The sequence below is a fragment of the Macrobrachium rosenbergii genome, chromosome 10, assembly GCF_040412425.1.
Source record: "Macrobrachium rosenbergii isolate ZJJX-2024 chromosome 10, ASM4041242v1, whole genome shotgun sequence".
Classification (NCBI taxonomy): domain Eukaryota; kingdom Metazoa; phylum Arthropoda; class Malacostraca; order Decapoda; family Palaemonidae; genus Macrobrachium; species Macrobrachium rosenbergii.
In genome coordinates this window covers 72,405,137-72,424,253 of record NC_089750.1, presented here as the reverse complement: position 1 = coordinate 72,424,253, position 19,117 = coordinate 72,405,137, and positions in this window count along the sequence as shown.

The following is a 19,117-nucleotide window of genomic DNA, read 5'->3' as shown; positions in this document are numbered from 1 at the left end:
CTAATTTATCTTCCATTCTCTCCACGTGATTAAACCACATAAAACAATCAAGAATTATACACCTTTACCACCAATTTGTCTTCCATTCTCTCCACGTGATTAAACCACATAAAACAATCAAGAATTATACACCTCTACCACCAATTTGTCTTCCATTTTCTCCACGTGATTAAACCACATAAAACAATCAAGAATTATACACCTCTGCCACTAATTTGTCTTTCATTCTTTCCAAGTGGTTAAACCACGTAAACTCCCCACCTGGCTTTTGTAAAATATGCTAACGTTTTCATCACATTCTCGCAATACCTCAGCACTGATAAACCTTTCAGCGTTTTACATTTAACACTTATTAAACAAGCAATTCCTCTTATCAGCTTCCGCCTCATTTTGTCCCCTAGTTATACACATTATGTATGTATGTATGTATGTATATATATATATATATATATATATATATATATATATATATATATATATATATATATATATATATATATATATATATATATATATATATATATATCAGAAATTAGCCACACAACTTCACTGTGTATATATATCCATATTACCCGTGCTAGGCTTCAACAAGACGTGATGGTTTAAATTCCAAATTGTTTAATTCACAAAGTACAAGCTTTCGAAGACATACTGTCTTTTACATCAGGTACCTGACGAAGAAGACTTTATGTTTTCGAAAGCTTGTACTTTGTAAACAAAGAACCTGGGATTAAACCAACGTGTCTTACTGAAGCCTAGCACAAGTAATGTGATATATATATATATATATATATATATATATATATATATATATATATATATATATATATATATATATATATATATATATATATATATATATATATATATGAATGAATTTTATCACATCACCGCGATTCATATACAGGCACTAAGCTACAAACGTCCTTTAATATCGAATTCGCTCTGCCTCGGAAATAATATATTTTCATGCATGTTACCCGAAGGGGAATTTTTTAGCTGGAAATAAGTTCGTCGTCTCGTGGGCTCGAACCACGGAAGACAAGAACTCAGGACCACAGTGACGCCTCAAACCACACAGCCATCACCCCTTTTTCCCCTTCGAGGGTGTGGCTCAAGGAGTCCTCGGCTACGGTTGCTAGCCTCATGGTCTGGACCACAGGAATGTAACTTCAGATAAATAATTCAATTTAAAAATATTTCAAGACGCAAATAAAACAAATAAAGTACTCACTTATTTAACCGTCTTAGTTTTCCTATGATCTTGAATTCAGTCCGGCATCTAGTAATATATAGCTTAAGTTTGATGTTGTGAGAAAACATACATCGAGTTTCACGCCCAATTACAGCGCCCAGACATCTGTGAGTAAAAAAAAAGAAGAGATAGTTTAAAAAAAAATATCAAATGAATGCAGTGACGCCCTTCATTTTCTCTCAGTATATTTTCTGACTTTGAATTTTCTGGGAAGTCATTCTTTCCTGGCAAAATAAATACGATACTCAAGGATTTTAATATGGATGCAAGCAAGCTAGAGAGCGAGATCTCAACGCATAATTGATCTCTTTCGCGTTATTAATATTAAGAAACGAAAGTTACGTCGGTATAATGCTGTATGAGCAGCGGCCCATGAAACTTTAACCACGGCTCGGTGGAGGCCTATCCTATATCGTTGCCAGAAGCACGATTATGGCTAACTTTAACCTTAAATAGAATAAAAACTACTGAGGCTAGAGGGCTGCAATTTGGTATGTTTGATAATTGGAGGGTGGATGATCAACATACCAATTTGCAACCTTCTAGCCTCAGTAGTTTTATAAGATCTGAGGGCGGACAGAAAAAGTGCGGACAGAAAAAAAGTGCGGACGGACAGACAAAGCCGGCACAATAGTTTTCTTTCACAGAAAACTAAAAGCAAGGAGAATAAGAGTAATAATTACCCATTTCTCAAACAACAGGTGGAATCCTCGAACGTTTCTGAATCACTAACAGAAATTATTTATGGCAACCAAAGCTGCGTCTCACCTACGGTTGCTCAAGTTACTCATGTAATTAGTTACTGCAATCATTTTATTGTTTCAAGGATAATACCTTCTATGAAGATGTCAAAATGTTCTCAGGAGATTTACTGATTGGTGAGTAAAAAGCCAATATATTGTAAATGAGAGACTGTACTTTTCAAAAAATATAAAAAAGGTTAAAAAAAAGGGTGGGGGAAGCTTTCGACAATGGTCCTCTTCAGCACCCACCTTTTTTTTAACCTTTTTGTATTTTGGGAAAATACAGTCTCTCATTGTTGCTATTTATTCATTATTTCCGGTCACAACATAGTGATGCACCATGAAGATTTACATTTATAGCTTTTGTGAAGGTGTCAAAATACTCTCAACAGATTTACAGATTTACAGTTTTAGTTATTTCACCTTTTTTTGGTAAAAAAAAAAAAGCAATAGCATTAATATAAAATAATAATTATAATTTATGTTCATAAACGTTATACCTCACTAGTTATTGCACATTCTTGGCTCTTTACTCACTATACATATTTCTTCAAATAGACAGATTAAACAGATAAATAGACAGATTTAGATAATCCCCGATAGACAGATAAATAGATAAATTGATACAATCAACTTCAGTGAAAACATATTCAAAAGCAGAGAAGTGAATGAGTGAAAGCGGGGGTTGGGGATAATTTCACAAGCGTCCTTTGCCTGCTTCTCTCTCTCTCTCTCTCTCTCCCCTCTGCCGAAAGGTAAACAGAAAACTCAGGTGAGCGAGCTGGCAAAAGGTAGAAAACCATTTGTCATCATCTGCCATATCATGTAGGGCGGTCCGGGGTCACAGCCAAACTCTTCTCTTCAGACGAATCCAGTTGTGGATCTTTGTTGTTTTATAGTTTTCTCTAAAAGGAAACTGTTGAGATGGCTTTGTCTGTCCGGCCGCACTTTTTTCTGTCCGCCTCCAGATCTTAAAAACTACTGAGGCTAGAGGGCTGCAAATTGGTATGTTGATCATCCACCCTCCAATCATCAAACATACCCAAATAGCAGCCCTCCAGCCCCTGTAGTTTTTATTTCACTTAAGGTCAAAGTCAGTCATGATCGTTCGTCTGGCAACACTATAGGACATGTCACCACCGGGCCGTGGTTAAAGTTTCATGGGCCGCGGCTCATACAGCATTATACGCTGTACAGAAAACTCGTTTCTTCGGCGCGTTTGTTACATGTTTATTTCTCGTGATATTTTCTTTCTGAGATTTTATGTTGTAAAGTTTTATTTAATGGATTCGTGGTAGAGGATTTTATACACACAACAACCAGACATAAACAAGCATTAAACTTCACATCTGATATGAGCTATTCGTGCTGATGTTGACAAAAAAATTATTGAAACAGGAATGGCTAAACGGAATGTGAAGCTGAAAAAAAAAGGGGGGTAGCACAAAGGAACCAAAAATCCATCCTACGATGGATAGGAAAAACACTGAATACAGTGGCACTGAAGCAAAAAAAAAAATTCCAGGACTAAAATTGAGAGACAAAATGAAACAGCGCGCTTAGTGTTGTACAGCGAGTGAAAAAAAAAAACAAGTAAAAAATGAGCCGAAGATTCTTCGGCACAATCTAGTTTTCTGTACAGCGTATAATGAAGGCCACCGAAAATAGATCTATCTTTCGGTGGTCTTGGTATAATGCTGTATGAGCAGCGGCCCATGAAACTTTAAACACTGCCCGGTGGTGACCTATCCTATATCGTTGCCAGAAGCACGATTATGGTTAACTGTAACCTTAAATAAAATAAAAAACTACTAAGGCTAGAGGGCTGCAATTTGGTATGTTTGATGATTGGAGGGTGGATGATCAACATTCTAATTTGCAGCCCTCTAGCCTTAGTAGTTTTTAAGATCTGGGGGAGGACAGAGAAAAGTGCGGACAGAATAAAGTGCGGACGGACAGGCAAAGCCGGCACAATAGTTTCTTTTGCAGAAAACTAAAATAAAAAATAAGTAATCACAGGAACAGTACATACGATCAACTATAGTGAGTAATCGCTAGGTATTAAAAAATTGCTTCTTTGGGAAAATTTTAATATTTCTAAATTTTCTTTATTTTTTTTATTTGTGGCAGAATAGATAAATGAAAAGCTTGCGACCAAGGGATGAGGCACCAGTTCAATATAAGAAAGGTGATGGGGATGAGAATGGCTAGAAAAAAGGGGAACTGAGAGAGAGAGAGAGAGAGAGAGAGAGAGAGAGAGAGAGAGAGATTAACTGAAGGAATTTTCGAAACAGAAGTACTGAATGAGATGCATTACACTGCATACTTTTCCGCTATAGAAATACATTTTTCATGTTACGTCAATTTATTAGTATATTACCGTTGGAAACCATTATCCAAATCTTATACAACTGGTATTTTACATTATACAAAAAAAAAAACACGTAATTCGGTATTAATATCCATCACCTCATCAACTTTCTACTTGCGTTCATATGAAGCAGTCGTAATTATTTACCAGTTCATAACACGACATTATAACCCTGAGATTTAAGTTCCAAATAGATTTTAAATGAATGGACACCTTTATCTCCACTTCATGGAATGGAATAGAATGGAACATAGAGTTGAGGCCAAAGGCCAAGCACTGGGACCTATGAGGTCATTCAGCCCTGGAAATGAACTTGAGAGTAGGTTTGAAAGGTGAAACAGGAGAAATCCTCGCAGCTGCACTTTGAAATAATTGTTAGGAGAGGTGGGGGACTGGGGGGGGGGCCGAATAGCAAGATGGAAGAAATATAATATGAATGGAGGTACAGTAAAAGGAATTAAAGGGGTTGCAGCTAGGGGTCGAAGGGACGCTGCAAAGTACCTTTAGTAATGCCTACAGTGTACCCCGTGCGGTGCACTGACGGCATTACCCCCCTACGTGTATCTGCACTTCATGAAGAGGACAACAGCTTTTTTTTTGCGAAGCGAGAAATCTACAGTAACTTCTGTAAAGTTTTTTTTTAACTTAAATATAAATTTTTTTCTATTTGCAGTGCTACGTATGGCGTTTGACACATTCCTCCCAAAAATCTTCCTCCCTATCTGACATATATAGAGAGGACCGTCTCTCGGGCCACTAAAACCACCTCCAATTTCTGTTAAATATATACGAGATTATTTTACGTTCTACTTTTTTGAGTCAGTCTCAGTAAATACTATCCTGCTTACGTCTCAGTAAATACTATCCCGCTTACGTCTCAGTAAATACTATCCCGCTAACGTCTCAGTAAATACTATCCCGCTTACGTCTCAGTAAATACCATTCTGCTTACGTCTCAGTAAACAATCCTGCTTACGTCTCAGTAAATACTATCCTGCTTACGTCTCAGTAAATACTATCCCGCTTACGTCTCAGTAAATACCATTCTGTAAATAAACCATTCTCTCAGTAAATACTATCCCGCTTACGTCTCAGTAAATACCATTCTGCTTACGTCTCAGTAAATACAGCCTCTCAGATAACCTAACGGCGTTCTGAACTAGAAGTATTCCTACGTTATTAATAAAGCTTTTCATAATTTTTAGAGAGAGAGAGAGAGAGAGAGAGAGAGAGAGAGAGAGAGAGAGAGAGAGAGAGAGAGAGAGGTTCTTTTCCCCCTTCTACCCTAAGCTGCTCCGTCAGTTTCCGACATTACTTAGCGTTGTAAAATGCCTTGTCAATAATGTCAAATAAGGCTGCGGTCGAGACGCTTCCTTTGCTAATGGTTCTTAGGGCGCCCTTTTCCATTCCCTCACCCCTACCCCCCTCCCTCCTCCTTCCTTTCTCACCCCCTCCTTCCCTCGCCTTCCAGTTTCTCTCCCTCTTTAAAAGTTCTACATAGTCCTTTTTAAATTCTATCTGCTTTTATTTATTTTTTTTTCTACTTATAGACAAGTCTTAATGGTAGAATTCATGTTACTTTGACAGAGTAATAACTTGTTTTCTCTCTCTCTCTCTCTCTCTCTCTCTCTCTCTCTCTCTCTCTCTCTCTCTCTCTCTCTCTCTCTCTCTCTCTCTTTTTTTTTACTTAGAGACAAATCTTAGCACAAGGAATCATTACCTTTTAAGTATAACAACCTGCAACCTGCTCTCTCTCTCTCTCTCTCTCTCTCTCTCTCTCTCTCTCTCTCTCTCTCTCTCTCTTTCTCTCTCTCTCTCTCATTATTCTAATTGAACTGTTTTGCGTGGAAAATCTTGTCTTAACTGTCACAGCCTATATCCTTTAAAAGGAAGCCCCAATTACCAACAAGTTATTTACAAAGGCTACTAAGCAATTTTTATTATCCTAACTTATTTTTTAATCATTAAATTCAACAACAACAAGAAGGAGATCATCTCCTTAATCTTATTTTCCTATCATTTTAGGTCTCCGATAATTTCGAAATTCTGAAAAGAACAGTAATTAGTCAAAGACTAAACGATATTCCGATGACATCATCATTTACCTTAAGTGAGCCTTTAGTATATGGTATATCATTACCGAGGATTATGTTACTTACATCCTGTAAATAACACGTAGGCTAAAGGTTAATTTACCCCCGGGAACAAAAGCTCACTTCGACTGACAGGGCAGCTCTTCAAAGAGCTGTTCTTGAAAGGTTTATAATGTATATAGATTTGAGCTCTTAGGTAGAATGTTTTTAACTGTTGTAGGGAAAACAAAATTAGCCTACTTAAACCCGTTGTATGAAACGGGGTTAAACTAGCACCAATTTTAAGCAAGTAAAAAATACGCCAAAGTTTCTTCGGCGCAATCGAGTTTTCTGTTCAGCCGCTACAGCGTATAATCAAGGCCACCGAAAATAGATCTATCTTTCGGTGGTCTCGGTATAATGCTGTATCACCGCGGCCCATGAAACTTTAACCACTGCCCAGTGATGGCCTGGCTCATATCGTTGCCAGAGCACGATTATGGCTTACTTTAACCTTAAATAAAATAAAAACTAGTGAGGCTAGGGGGCTGAACTTTGGTACGTTTGATGATTGGATGGTGGATGATCAGCATTTGACTTTGCAGCCCTCTAGCCTCAGTAGCTCTTAAGACCTGAGGGCGGACAGAAAAAGTGCGGACAGAAAAAGTTTGGACAGAATAAAATGCGGACGGACAGACAAAGCCGGCACAGTAGTTTTCTTTTACAGAAAACTAACAAGATTAAAGGCAATATGGAACTAGTTACAAATGAAAGTTACGAAGATTAATACATAAAGAGAAGATATATATCAGGAGTGAGAAAAACATTAAGAAAAACAATAAGAAAACCAATGAAGGATTAAGTAAGGACCCTGCGGGACGCCGCCAGAAATAAGGAAAACAACAGGTTTGGCGCTGTCAATCACTACAGGATATGAGTCTGCAAAGTAAGGAGGCAAATTATTGAGAATCATATTTGAATAGCAATACCATTTGTCAGACCATTTTGAAAACTAAGATTCTTCAAATCTCTTTGAGACTGCAACTAGACAGGAGTGGAAAAAGAAAGGCATATAATATACAATAAACGAGAGATAGAGATAAATTAATCAAGCCAACAAAATCTAAGGAAGGAAAAGAAAATGGGAGGGCAAAAAAAAAAAAAATAAATAAATAAATAAGGGAGCAAACAGAAGAGGCTTGGCATACCGTAACTGATGTACAATAGGTCTAAGGCCTTCCGTAGTCTTAAACAGGACCTTCCTGTTACTTCAAAGGGAAAATGAGGAAAGACGATGCAAAGGAGGTGAGGAAAGACCAAAATGGCGCTTCTTACTATAGTATCACATTCAGCTTAATGGGGGGAGGGAGGGGGAGGAGGAGGAGGAGGGGAGGAGGAGGAGGAGGAGGAGGGGGAGGAGGAGGAAGGAGGAGGGGAGGGGAGGGGAGGGGAGGGGAGGGGGGAGGGGGAGGGGGAGGGGAGGAGGGGGAGGGAGGGGAGGGGGAGGGGAGAGGAGGAGGAGAGGAGGAAGAGGAGGAGGAGGGGGGAGGAGGAGGCTGAGGAGATGAAGAAGGAGGAGGAGGAGGAGGAGGATGGGAGGGGATGGAAATGGAGGAGGGATGAGGATGGGGAGGGGATGAGATGGAGGAGGAGGAGGAGATGGGGAGGAGTAGGAGGGAGGAGATAGAGGAGGATGAGATGGAGGAAGAGGAGGAGGAGGAGAAGGAGGGAGGAGGAGAAGGAGAGGAAGAGGGGGATTGACAGGAGGAGGAGGAGGAGGAGGAGACCCACCGATGTAAAGAAAGTAGAGAAGAAGAAGGAGTAGAAGAAGAAGAAGAATAAAAAAAAGAAGACAACACTCAACCTAACAATATCACGTGTCCCTTTCGTCCCATTATGCCCCAACGGTAGATATTACTTTAATGCTCTTTGCACGCACAATGGGAGACCGTTCCAAATGGCTTGTGGGGGAGGGGGGAGGGGGGTTTCCGACACTATATACATACGTAACACACAAACAGAACCACACCGCTGATTTTATGTGTGCTATTGTTCCCACCTGTTTGCTATTATTATTATTATTATTATTATTATTATTATTATTATTATTATTATTATCAATTTGCTGTTATTTAAATGCAGGTTGTAGGGCTTCCTTTTTTTTTATTAAAGATTTGTTTTTCATATGATTTTTGCTGCTATTGTATACATTGCAGTTGTTGTTGTTCCTTGCTCCGTTCAAGTTAAAGTAACTTGGAGAATTACAAGGAACATTCTATTTTGCAATCCTTACCAGGGATGTCTACGTACGAGGAAAAACTGAAAGACAAATAAATATGTGTCGAAGTTATATTAGTTGGCATACCTCATTTTACATATACTGTATGTCTCAACGTACATATGATTAAATAAACTTAAAAACACAGACATATATATATATATATATATATATATATATATATATATATATATATATATATATATATGTATATATGTATATATATATATATATATATATATATATATATATATATATATATATATATATATATATATATATATATATATAATTATATCTTTTACAGGATTGACCACAGGTGTTACCCTGCCGATTCTCAGAAAATATTTTAGGATGAGGCTGTCAGCCCGCTGCCTTTCTCCATCTCCAGATACGACCCACTATAGTCGACTGACTCCCAGAAACATGATCATATTTCTTTCCTGATTCAAAAGGCGACACCTCTCGACTCACTACAACACTCCCTCCCCCCACCCACCCCCTCTCCCCATCCCGCTTACACACGCACAAAATTTAATTTCAAACCAACAAGGTCCTTTAAAAATGTCATCTGGGCAGACATGCTGACAGACAGACAGAAAACAAACAAACAAACAAACAAACAAACACGTCTGAATACATAGTCTCAGGCAAACTTCATTCGGGGAGCTAAAAACAAAATGGGAAAACTTCCTTCATATTTTCTTAAAAATGGACAAAATGACTCGTCTTTTTGTTTTCTCTCTCTTTTTCTACTGATTATCGAATCGAATTAAATTGAATATAGAATTTAGGCCAAAGGCCAAGCACTGGGACCTATGAGGCCATTCAGCGCTGAAACGGAAATTGACAGTAAAAGGTTGGAAAGGTGTAACAGGAGGGAAACCTCGCAGTTGCTCTAGAATCAACTGTTAAGAGAGGGAGGAAAGTCAGATGGAAGAAAGAGAATATGACAGGAAGTGCAGCAAAAGGAATGAAAGGAGTTGCAGCTAGGGGCCGAAGTCACGCTGCAAAGAACCGTAAGTAATGCCTACAGTGCACCGCATAAGGCGCACTAACGGCACTACTCCCCCACGGAGTCTAATTATTATTATCGAATAGAAGCTCCTTTGTTCCAGACCGAGATTTAGATACTGACCAAACCTTCCCTTTCATTTTGAAGGTTATTATTTTCCTTAGTTCTTTCGTCAAAATAACCTGGGTAAATTATAGCAAATAATCCCCATACTCACAACAAAAGAAAAAACTGAAATACTTAGTAAAATAATGAAATGAGTCTTCTTATACCGATAACTTTCACCTTAAGGACAAAAATAATCATTCTTTCCACATTCCATAACGCCTCTGGAAAAGAACGTATTTCCCATCTTTCCCTTCCCCTTTCGCACCTTTTAGTTTCTTTTCCAGAGCAAAGGAACCGACCAGAATGAATCTGGAATCCAGGAGACAAGGCTTTTAAGATTCCAGGCCGATGAGACTCCAGGAACGCGGCCTCTGAAGGGGATGAGGCTAAACGCGAAACGAAAGGTCTCAGCCCGACCTGGAAACAAACTGGAAAGCGGGTCGCAGCCGTTTTCCAGTCCAGCGGAGGAAGATGGGGGCTGGAATGATTCGCGGTGAAATCTCGAGAATGGGGTTTATAGAAAGCTCTTTAGGAATCGAGGGAGGATTAGGAACGTCTGCTGGGCTGCATTTGTCGAGAGTGTATGGGCCCTGAAACGTGGAAAAACTGTATTGAACATGCACAGGGGGAAAATACATTAGTATTTATTTTTACTTTCATTCTAAATGTTTAAATGTCACGACCGAATCCTTAGACACAAACATTATATATATATATATATATATATATATATATATATATATATATATATATATATATATATATATATAAATATATATATATATAAATATATAGATTTATATATAAATTATAGTATATATTATATGTATATACATATATACAGTATATATAAATATGTATATATATAAATATATATGTATATATATATATATATATATACACATACATTATACACAAACACACACACACACACACACACACATATATATATATATATATATATATATATATATATATATATATATATATACACATACATTATACACAAACACACACACACACATATATATATATATATATATATATATATATATATATATATATATATATATATATATATATATACTAGGTCCTACTATTGACAAAAACGGTAAAAAGTTTCAAAAAGAAACTCTGCATTTGTGAAAACATCCACAAAATAAAGTACCTTGTTAAAAAAAAAGTTAAAAACTAGTCTGTTTATCTTTTATTACGACAGATATATAAGAGCCAATGTCTAAACTTATTTACTTTATGGCTTTGACGATCCTATTCTTTTTATTGAGGACGCAATTGTCTTTTCAATTGCAAGGTCTTAGAAAACTCGACTATTCTGTGTATTTCATAAAGCAGTACCTGAATAATGTACAAAAACTGTGTCATTGCCTTGTTAATAAGTAACTTTCTCTCAAGTTTGATGAAAACACTTAAAAACTCAGATTGCAAAGATTGCACTAAACGCTATATTGGGGAATGTGGTCACTCGTTGAAAACACAAAAAAAGGACATGCTGCAGATTGTATAGGATATATAGAAAACGGAAGCAGGTGTAGCGCAATCGGTCAGAAAGCAAGAGATAATGATTACTCAGTTATGTATGTTTATATACATATATAAATTTCTGACTCACATCAGGATCGAACCCAGGTCTTTCAATTCAAAGACGAGACCGCTGCCAACCAAGCCACACAAGTCATAAAAGAAGTTGGAACCTGAGTGCCAGTGTACCTAAGGCTTTACCTGGGCAGGCTAATATATATATATATATATATATATATATATATATATATATATATATATATATATATATATATATATATATATATATATATACATATTTTTTTAAATACTGACAACCGTACCATCATAACTGAAGGTCAATTTGAGAGAGTCGAGACGGCAAGTCCCGCCCATAGGAACAAAAAAAAAAAAAAAAAAGACGAAAATAATGCCAAATTTCTAAAATAAAAAATCGCAAAAAACCTAGTTTAATAACAATTAATAATCCCGCATTCTTCGCCCTACCCAGTTATTTTCAAACGGTAATACTAATACGATATCTTAACATTCACCACTACCTGAAAATATAAAAATATTGGTAATACGGATTAGACCCGGTAAATATTATAACATCTCTTCAGACATGATTCCTAATTCCTAACATACTTAGAGAGAGAGAGAGAGAGAGAGAGAGAGAGAGAGAGAGAGAGAGAGAGAGAGAGAGAGGAGCTTTGATTTACTATTGAAGGCTGCCTTCATTTTATTTGAAACACTACAAAGAATTTTTGTTTTTGTTTCAATCTCTTATTGTTACAATTTATCTTTGTTTACCATTTTCCAACTACAACACCCCACCCCCTGCCCTCTGCACAAAACCACTCTCAAGACTGACAACAATCAGTATGAGGCACGTGGTTATAAGCAAGGCGAATTATAATTGCCAATTAGGCATGCCAAGAAGTTGGCTAATCCCCCCTCAAGGTATTACAGCACAATAAAATGTCTATAGTTTGGAGTTGATAAGCAACGGATTACCTCGAAGAAAACAGGGAAAGGTTGATTAGGGTTTATCCTTCCTCAAAACCTTAATGAACTTATATCTTATATTCTGCAAAGTGAACTGGCTCCCTTTGGCATTAATATATGCTCATAAAGCATCTCTCTCTCTCTCTCTCTCTCTCTCTCTCTCTCTCTCTCTCTCTCTCTGAGATCCTTCCTTAAAATCTTAATGAACTTATATCTTATATACTGCAAAGCGAACTGGCTCCCTTTATCATAATATCCATTACTGTGCTCACAAAGCATCTCTCTCTTTCTCTCTGAGAAGTAGTTTCCTCAGGTGGGACACCAACTAGTTACACCTGCCACAATCGGCACTAGATAAGGTAAAAACTTACCAATTAACCACGCAGTATGTTACCTCTTTCTATCGAGCAATGCGTGTCAAGAATTATTTCCTTACATGCTGAGGAATCAGGCGTGTTCAGTAATAATAATAATAATAATAATAATAATAATAATAATAATGATAGGAAAAAAGGAAAGCAACCTTAATAATAATAATAATAATAATAATAATAATAATAATAATAATAATAATAATAATAATAATAATAATAATAATAATAAGAAAAAGGGAAAGCAACCTTAACGTCCGTACTCGTTTTGTTTTTGTATCGAGGCTGATCTCCGAATCCCTTCGCCCATTCTTCTTCTTCTTCTTCTTCTTCTTCTTCTTCTTCTTCTTCTTCTTCTTCTTCTTCTTCTTCTTCTTCTTCTTCTTCTTCTTCCTCCTCCTTTTCGCTCTAAATCCCGATCATTTATAAAGAAGGGGTCGCGGAGATCCTCAAGTACAGTCGCCTTAAGTACCTCAGATGTATTCATTTCCGAGGCGCCGCATAAAGTATATAGAATAGAAGTTCCTTGCGTGGATGAACCGCGGAAATAACCCGTAAACAAACGTAGCAAGCACAAACGGCAGGCGGACAAACGTGCAATGTACGGAACAGTAAAAATATGAAGCAACGTCCTTGTCATAATCAATCGATACTGTAAGAAATGGTTGGTGTCTATGATGAAGCTGTCAATGAAGTCATGCAGAAATATGTCACGAAAAATGGAGAGCGTTCGTTCTGTGAAATTCAGTATTGTGTTGTAGTGGTTGAAGAACAGCTGTGTTTGACTATGCTGGTCTGAGGGTGAGTCCCAAACGCAATGAAACACGTCATACAACCACGTCAGCAAATCGTCTTACACACACATTACAGACACGTTGATTATTATTATTATTATTATTATTATTATTATTATTATTATTATTATCATCCAGAAGATAACCCTATTCGTATGGAACAAGCCCACCACAGGGACCACTGACTTGAAATTCAAGCTTTCAAAAAATATAATGGCGTTCACTGGAAAGAAGTTACAGAATATAATAGGAAATACAGAAAGAAGAGGTCAGTTATCAAAAAAAGAAAAAGACAAATCAATACACAAATCAATAAATAGATAAAAAATATAGGTAAATTGTTTTGAGGAAGTAATGCATTGCATCTTCATTTGACTTTCGAGGCTTAATTGCAAACAATTGCATACAATAAGTTGCTGAATTGTCTTCAACCTGTTGGTGATATGTATGCAATAAGTTGCCGACTTGTCTTCAACATGTTGGTGATAAATATGCAAAAATTTGCTGATTTCTCTTCAGCCCGTTGGTGATATGAATGCAATAAATGTTGACTTGTCTTCAACCTGTTGGTGATATGTATGCAATAAGTTGTCGACTTGTTATCAGCCAGTTGTGTTTTGTCTGCAATAGGTTAATGAATTGTCTTCAACCTGTTGGTGTTATTTATGTAATAAGTTGCTGATCTGTCCCCAACCTGTTGGTGATATGTATGCAACAAGTGGCTGACTTGTCCCCAACCTGTTGGTGATACGTAAGCAGTAAGTTGCCGACATGTGTCCATGACACGTTTTACTGTAGTGAGGATACACCATTAGGTATATGTAGGCAATAAGTTGCCGACTTGCTTTCAGCCAGTTGTGATTTGTCTGCAATAAATTAGACTTGCCTTCAACCTGTTGGTGTTATTTATGTAACAAGTTGCTAATATGTCTCCAACCCGCTGTTAATATGTATGCAACAAGTGGTTGACCTGTCCTCAACCTGTTGGTGATATGTGAGCAATGAGTTGCCGACATGTGTCCATGAAACGTTTTACCGTAGTGAGGATACACCATTAGGTATATTCATTGGCACAGTGGAGGCAGTATGGACAGCTGTATTCAGGTGATGGCATGAAGGGATGTCTCACTGAGTGGAAGATCACAAAACCCAGAGTTTATCACAGATTCTGTCGTAGCACAAGATGGATACGAATGTCTTTGAAATTCATATCATTTTGATTACAGGGTCTAACAAACTACTCAAGAAACACGAAGTTGACTTAACTACGAGTTCTGTTTTAGTTATGTATACAGACGCAGTAAACATATTTGTATTTAAATATAAAAGCAATGGATTCACATATATAACAGACAACAAAAAGCAGTTTCCTGCAAGGAGAACACTAATTCAGAAAAGAGGCTGCCATTCCCTAATTCATTTTCCAGTTGCTGAATCTTGGATAAAACCCTTGTTAGGAATTTTTGTACTTCTTGAAAGTTATGACTGCAGATTTGTAAATATAAACATCAACAACAGTGCATGGAAACATCAGAATTCATATTTAAATATACCTGATCCTGATATAACATGGACTTGTGTCGCTGTCAGTTATATAAAGAGGATTTATATAAATTATGCAAGAGAGTCTTTCGACTTTAGGAGCTTCTGATTGTTTGAAATATGCCCAAGTGTTTCTAGAAAACTCAACAAATAGACATTTCAACCTGTGATGCATATAGCACACCTGCACGTCACTTTCGTTTTACAATAACAGCTTTACTGCGAGATAAAAAAAAAAAAAAAGCCAGTCAGGTGAGAGAAGACGCGGCAGATTTCTCTCTCTCTCTCTCTCTCTCTCTCTCTCTCTCTCTCTCTCTCTCGTCCCTCTTCCCGTCAGTGTTTTATTCCTCGGCCTTAATATGTTTCCATGTGGGTAGGAATGTCACATTTTATTTGGATAATAAAATTCAGGATAGACTATTTTTAACGAGACCCGTTTGTCTTCAAGACTGTCCCGCTGGGAACCCACCAGCTGGTGTAGGAGGGGAGGGATCGCAAACGGGGGCATCGGTAAAGGGGGAGGGGTAGGGGAGGGGGAGGGGAAAACAGTAGAGCACTTTAATGAGGTATGCTGGGGAGGGGGAGAAGTGGGTATTGGAGGAGGTACAGGGGGAGGAACAGGTCGGGTATTGTAGGGTCATAGTGGCCGTGGTGGTGCTACTGAGGTCCAGGGGAAGGGAGTGGGGAGGGGCTGGGTAGGGGAGCATTAAGGGGAGGGAGGGAGGGGTGACAGTAGACAGAGCGTGTTAGGAAAGAAAGATTTCTTTTATAGTTTGTAAGGGGATCTTTTAAGGGGAATCAACCAGCGCCTCTCTTCGCAATCGCTCTCTTAACCCAGTGAATCTTTTCATTGCGATGCTTTATCTTCCTTTTTTCTCTTTTTTATCTTCATTTTTCTCCTCTTTCTTTTTATCTTCCTTCTTTTCTCTTTTTCTTTTCATCTTCTTTTTTTCTCTGTCGCTGTATCTCCCTTCTTTTCTCTTTTTCTTTTCGTCTTCCTTTTTTATCTTTTTCTCTTTATCTTTCTCTGTATCTTCCTTCTTCTCTTTTTATTATTGTCTTCCTTCCTTTCTCTTTTTCTTTTCATCTTCCTTTTTCTCTTTTCCTCTTTTTCTTCCTTCTTTTCTCTTGTTCTTTTCATTTTCCTTTTCTCTCTTTCTCTGTATCTTCCTTCTTTTCTCTTTTTCTTTTTATCTTCCTTTCTTATCTTTTTCTCTTTCCCTTCCTTTTTCTCTTTTTCTATTTATCTTCCCTTTTCTCTCTTTTTCTATTTATCTTCCTTTTTGTCTTCTACTTTTTATCCTCCTTCTTTTCTCTTTTTCCCTTTAATTTCCTTTTTCTCTTTGTTTTTCTTTTTTCTTTTATGTTTTTTTCTCTATTTCTTTTTAGCTTCCTTCTTTCCCTTTTTCTTTTTATTCTCCCTCTTTTCTCTTATCTTCCTTCTTTTTTTCTTTTTGTCTTCCCTCTTTTCTCGTTTCTCTTTAACTTCCTTCTTTTCTCTTTTCCTTAAGAATATCTTCCTTTTTCTCTTTTTCTTTTCATCTTCCTTTTTTCCGATTTTTCTTTTTTTTTTTAGAGAAATTCACCCTTTGACACACAAAAGGAGTCACAATGCAGGACCTGTACGAGTGTTATTCCTTTCAAGATATCCAATTCTCAGGCGATTTCTTCTATTAGTTCTGCATATATTTTATCTATTTATTCTATTAGTTCTGCGCATATTTATCTATTTCTTCTATTAGTTCTTGTATTTATCTATTTCTTCTATTAGTTTTGCATATATCTATTTATTTATTCGATTAGTTCTGCATATATTTATCTGTTTCTTCTATTAGTTTTGCATTCTATTTATTTCTTTTATTAGTTATGCATAATTATATCTATTTTTTCTATTAGCTCTGCATATAATCATCTTCTAATAGTTCAGCATATATTCATGTATTTCTTCTGCTAATTTTGCATATATTTGTATTCTCTTATTTATCATATATTAATCAATTTCATCTATTACCTCTGCAAATGTTTATTTGGTATTTCTAATAGTTCTACATATATTCATCTATTTCCTCTATTAGTTCTGCATATATCTATCTATTTCTATTATTAGTTATGCATATATCTATTTATTTCTTCTATTAGCTCTGCATATATTTATCCATTTCTTCTATTAGCTTTGCATATATTTATCTATTTGTTTTAATAACTCTGCATATATTTATCTCTTTCTTCTAATAGTTCTGCATATCTTTATTTATTTCTTCTTTTATTCCTATTATTTATTGATCAGTTTGTCTGTTCCCCTTTCGAAATTTCATACAATACCAATCGTAACTTTTTTTTATGAACATCTGTGCTCATCTATATATATAAATATAAAAAAAAGGTGATCGCAGTTGTGAGCACTTGTTTTCTGCCGTAAAAAAATACTAACGCCAATCACCGAAAAAAGAAAAAATCTCTGTGTGCTCTCACAAACTGAAAAGAACACTATTAAAATATTTCGTCAGCTGAGAGAGAGAGAGAGAGAGAGAGAGAGAGAGAGAGAGAGAGAGAGAGAGAGAGAGAGAGAGGGAGAGAGAGAGAGAGAGAGACAGCTGGCTGGGGTTCAGGAGGGTTCAACTCAACAGTTATCTTTGAAACAATAATGTAAGGTGTTCATTCAGTATCTCTACTGAGAGAGAGAGAGAGAGAGAGAGAGAGAGAGAGAGAGAGAGAGAGAGAGAGAGAGAGAGAGAGAGAGAGAGGTGGATGGGGTTCAGGAAGGTTAAACTCAACAGTTATCTAGGAGACAATTACTTCTACCTTTCTACAGTTCTGAGAGTACCAGCATATATATATATATATATATATATATATATATATATATATATATATATATATATATATATATATACTTTTAACCATAATCTATGAAATCTGGCAGACTGTTTACACATTAAAACCAAAGCTAATGGAAGTAATAGCAATAGATAAAAAACCTGTTGAGTGAAATTTGTGCATTATTTTTTCAACAGAAAAATATTTGGATATAAATATTTCACTAAATGGGTCCTTTTCTCCTATTATCAAACGAAACGTGATCGTTCGTGGATTTAAATCGATAATAATAATAATAACAATAATAATAATAATAATAATAATAATAATAATAATAATAATAATCATCATAATAATAATAATAATCATAGGAACACTAGGCACGATCCCAAGATCACTGAAAAAGAATCTGGAAACACTAGATGCCGAAGTAGCTCCAGGACTCATGTAGAAGAGTGTGCTACTAGAAACAGCGCACATAGTGAGAAAAGTGATGGACTCCTAAGGTGGCAGGATGCAAACCCGGAGCCCCACACTATAAAAACCACCCAGTCCAATAAGATGGCTGTGACAGACCAAAATATAATAATAATAATAATAATAATAATAATAATAATAATAATAATAATAATAATAATAATAATATAAAGGTTTAGAGATTAACTTCCATTCTGAGAAGGATTGGATAAGCGTTGCATTTGCTCTAAACCCAAGAAATATTTTGAGGGATGTAAAGTTCGTCCCCGTTGAATGGTATCTCGTGTGATCAGTTTCACAAAAACGCTAAGTGTCGCAAAGTAACGATGACGAGAATGCACGCGTCGTCTTCAGTGCTCGAAATTCGATTGCAACGGCAGACATTTCATCAGCCCTCAAAATTCACTGGTTTCCCTACTGGCTTCTTCAGCATCTGTCAATGGAAAAAATTCAAAACCACACGTTCTCTTTCCGTGAGGTCTCACGAAGTGATGAATCTCTGTCTGTCTGTCTCTCGGTCTCTCTTTCTCTCCCTGGTTCTCTCTCTCTCTCCCTGAATCTCTCTCTGTCTCTCTCCCTGAATCTCTCTCTGCTCTCTCTCTCTCTCTCTCTCTCTCTCTCCCTGAATCTCTCTCTCTCTCCCTGAATCTTTCTCTCGTTCTCTCTCCTGAATCTTTATCTTTCCGTCTCTCCCTGAATCTTTCTCTCCTTCTCTTCCTAAAATCTCTCTCTCTCTCTCTTTATATAT